The following is a 4,401-nucleotide window of genomic DNA, read 5'->3' as shown; positions in this document are numbered from 1 at the left end:
CATTCTCTTCATTGTGGCCTTGTATCGAATCTCTTCAGAGAAAGTCAAGGAATGACAGATTCTGTTTGAGTGAGTGAGTTTCTCCATTTCCAAAGAGGTCAATTAATATCTGATTCTGAGACCTAGGTGAAAGTCCTTTACCAGATCCTGCTAGCTGGAGTGGATGTTAGCTCAGAATCCAATCCATCCTCATATTTCTCTAGCTCTTTCTCATGAACCAAAAGGTTACAGGAGTTTAGTTCAGAAACAAGGAGAAATGAGAGAAGCAGAAGAACCATTGGCAGGGTGAGGAATTCAGAGATTTTGGGTGAAAAAAAGGGCTCAGAAAATCTAGAATCAGGGGGCTGGAAAGGTTGCTCAGTGGTAGAGCGCTTGCCTTGCATGCATGAGGCCCTGGGTTCGATTCCTCAGCACCACATAAGCAAAAAGAAAAAAGCTGGAAGTGGTGCTGTGGCTCAAGTGATAGAGCGCTAGCTTTGAGCTGAAGAGCTGAGGGACAGTGCCCAGGCCAGAGTTCAGGCCCCAGGACCGGACACCCCCCCCAAAAAAAAACGAAAATCTAGGATCACTCACATCATTAGGGAATCACATCATAAGATTAGGGAATAAATGTAATAAATTACTACCTAAATTATTAACTCCACTACTCTACATTACAAGTGTTCTGTCAAAAGTTAGCTGTCCTAGCTCTATTTTGATCAGGAAAACAAAGTTCTACTGAGTAGCTTTATCCATACCCCAGGTTGTTCTTACTCTCTACTTCTCTATTACTTTCCTTTGCTGCATTCAATCAATGACACTTGAATGTGTTAGCATCTTCTAATCCATTTGTTATAAAGTAAAACAAATTATGGGGAAACGTATATCTATGGTACACTTTCTTCTATGGCATATATCTTTGATGTTATTAAGTATTATTTTAATAGTTTCATTGTTAATACTTGAGAAAAATATTTTACTATTAGCAGTAATTAGTTGCACAATTTTTTTGGTATTTTTCCACGTCTGTGTATTTTTTAAGCTTCTAACATGATCTTTTCCCCCAACTGTTGCCTTCTTAAAATTGCTTCAAATTATAAACTATATATGATGGTCTTCTATGTGTTCATTGATATATTTAAATTTTGACCAATATCTACATATTATAGGAAATCTTCAACCTATTGTAATTGTTCTGAAAATCAATATGGATGTTCCTCATTAACGCAAAAACACAATGCCACAAAACTTCGTGAAAGTAGGATTAGGTATATATTCAAAATATTTAGCAATGATACAGTAGAAACATTCACTTCTCATATACCAGAACATGTTTATAGCTATGAATAGCACATTTTCTTTAATCCCTCTTTCTGGTGCATCTAGGTTGATTACACAGCTTGGTTGCTATAGAATATTGATGGCATGAACATGTATGTTCATGTTGATTTATATTCCTTCAATATGTATCCAATTGCAGTAAAGGTCATCAACATATCTGTCTTTTTGGTATTGTGTAAACTTCCAATAAGATATCCCTATGGGTTGCACTAGTTTACAATGCCACAAAACCAAATATAGTTCCTGATTTATTTACCCCTCCAGCAGTTTATTTATTTGAGTGGTGGTAGCTATTCTGGTGTGTAAGATAGGATCTCAGTGACTTTCCTCTTTATTTTCCTTCATATTTGCTATGTGGATATGAATCTCAAAATTTTCATTTATTTATTAAACACTTACATTTGTACTTCATTCCTGATTAGTGTCTTTCTTTTTCTTTGGTATTTGATCAATTTTTAAGATTTATAACATTTGATTTTTTCCCATTACAAATACTCATTTCAGTTAGTAAAAAGATTTTTTTTTTCATTACAGTGGTGCACAATTAACTAAAAACAACAGATTGTACATTTATATCACTGGATGTTTTGTTTGTATTTACAGCCAGGAAATTGTTTCAATAAAGATGCTGAACTTCTTTCATTGATATACTGAAAGTATAGTATCTCATATTGGCCTAAACTAATCTCAGAATTAACAGTGAGAGCCTGGGCCACCACAGTCTGGGCTAAGTAAAACCACTAACACAGTATAAACTGCATTTAAAGAGAGCAAAGGGCTTCATAAAAGATCGAAGAAAGGCATCACCTTCATGAAGCAAATGTTGAGGTTCACAAGCAGACCTTAGGAATCTGAATATCAAGAAGATCAAAGGATAAAAGTGTTTAGAAGGACAACTTTAGAACTCAAAATTGGGGAGGTGGGACAAAGAATAGATACCAAAACTCAATGCTGAAGGGAAGGAGAATTTTACCCCGAACTTCAGCTGTCTCTGACTCTCTCACACAACACACACAGACACACACACAGACACACAGACACACAGACACACAGACACACAGACACAGACACAGACACACACACACACACACACACACACACACACACACACACACACACACACACACACCTAGTGAGAGATCTTTGCCAAAGCACAGGCATTCTGGACTTAGACACCGAATACTCTGAAACTATCCATTGTGAAGGCCTTTACTGAAAGTACCCATTGTAAGTAGACATTTACTGAAAGTTAGAACTCAGGTTCCTGGAAAAACCGTGAAATGTCACAATAAAGTTCTGCCCATAACTCCCCTAGCAATAGCCATCAGCGGATGACAGGAAGTACCTAAAGCTACAGATTATTTTTAATCTTTTAATATTTGTTTTTTACTTTTTCATTGTGAAAATACTGTACAGAGGAGCTACAGTTACATGGGCAAGATAATGAGTACATTTCTTATCAAACATTGTAGCGTCCTCCTTTGTTTCCCCCTCCCATCCCTTCCCATCCTCCCCCCGCCCCCCCCCATTGAATCCTCCTCCCCCTCGCCCTCACCAAAGTTGTAAAGTTCATTTTTCTCCATAAGAACTTGTACATCTCATTGTTGCAATGTGTCCACCTGTATCCCTATTTAAATGATTTGTTTTTTCCCTTCTCCTCCACAAATTATTGCTTATTGCTTAGCCTGCACTTGCTAACCAATAAGATTGTTATAAGATTACCCAGTTAACAGAAGGGTCGGGGATCTCAACTCTGACCCACTGCAATGGTGACAGTTGTGAGTCCAGGCTCGACCTTGCAATAAATGACTCTAATGTGGTCACATGAGAACTGGCTCCATGGTGGTCTTTGGGGATCCTTATCTAAGCACAAGGCTAGTGTACACAGAGAACCCCAGGGGCAGCTGTATCTGGAACAATGAAGCTTTTTTCCTCTTCTTTTCAGATAATCAATCATGATGTTGCAGTTGGCTCCACAGTTGCTCCACACCTGAGCAGGAGGAAGGAAAGGATGCCTTAGACTGCAGGACGGCCTTGTGTACCCCTGGATTTGTAAGAATGCAGTTTGTGGTCCTCTAGGCAGGGGTGGCCAACCTGAAATGGTGGTAAACTTTGCCTGAAGGGTGGCACCCTGTGAGCCCTGCATGCATGGTGAAGCAGCCTGGAAAGCCCTGTGAACATCTCCGGGATGGCTTCTCAGTGGATTGTAGAAATTGACTCCTGTAGTTGCACATGGCATGAGGCAGGAGGAGAGCAGGAATCCAGAAGATGGGAGAGGCACAGAAGCAAATGCACCTCTCCATTGAGACTCCTCGGTCATTCTAAGGAGGTTCACAACCCACACGTGGCGGCCACTGCACAAGTCCTCAGAGGCCCTACTTGTCTGGGGAGCAGTTCCTGGTCCTGATCCAGAGCTGGAACTTCCCAAGTGGCCCTGAGCTTGGCTGGGCTGGAGCGGAGTCTACTAGCCATGCTTCCTCTGCCCTGCTGAGTATAGCCTCCTAGCAGCTGCCCAGGCTACAGCACCCACAACAGGCCACCTCCTTGGGGCAGGCTGAAGCTGTGCTGACAATTCCTGCCTGGTGCCTGCTTCAAGGCAAGAGCCAGGCCTAGCCCACAGCAGAGCTGGCCCTCACTTCCAAGGGCATCGAGAGAGGCATGACAACCACAGGCCCAGCCTTGCTGCCCTCAGTGCCCCTAGAGGTTACCTATAAGTCCCTGCCTTTGTTCTTGAAATTCTTCAGCCATTGGTTGTCTCATTTTTCATTATCAGTTTGGGTGGGACTCGAGACTTCTTCTTCTCCTCACCAAGCTATCATGCCCTAGCAAAGCCACCCAACTACCAATCTACCATATATTATGTGATTTTTTTTTGTTTCTCTTCTATTTTCTTCCTCCATGGTATAACTCGTTTCCACTGTATTTGAGGTCTGTGAGCTCCAACTTGCATATACAAATTTCTAATGTGGGGAGGGGAAGGGAAATTAAATGCTGAAAGAAGTACACAGTAGGACCCATTGTTACAATGAGATGAACAAGACACTATGTTGAAAATGAACTTTACTAGTTGGAAATGAAAGG

The sequence above is a fragment of the Dipodomys merriami genome, unplaced genomic scaffold, assembly GCF_024711535.1.
Source record: "Dipodomys merriami isolate MVZ:Mamm:240054 unplaced genomic scaffold, mDipMer1.0.p SCAF_339, whole genome shotgun sequence".
In the NCBI taxonomy this organism is placed as follows: Eukaryota; Metazoa; Chordata; class Mammalia; order Rodentia; family Heteromyidae; genus Dipodomys; species Dipodomys merriami.
The sequence above is the reverse complement of the archived record's forward strand: the minus strand, read 5'-3'. Positions refer to the sequence as shown.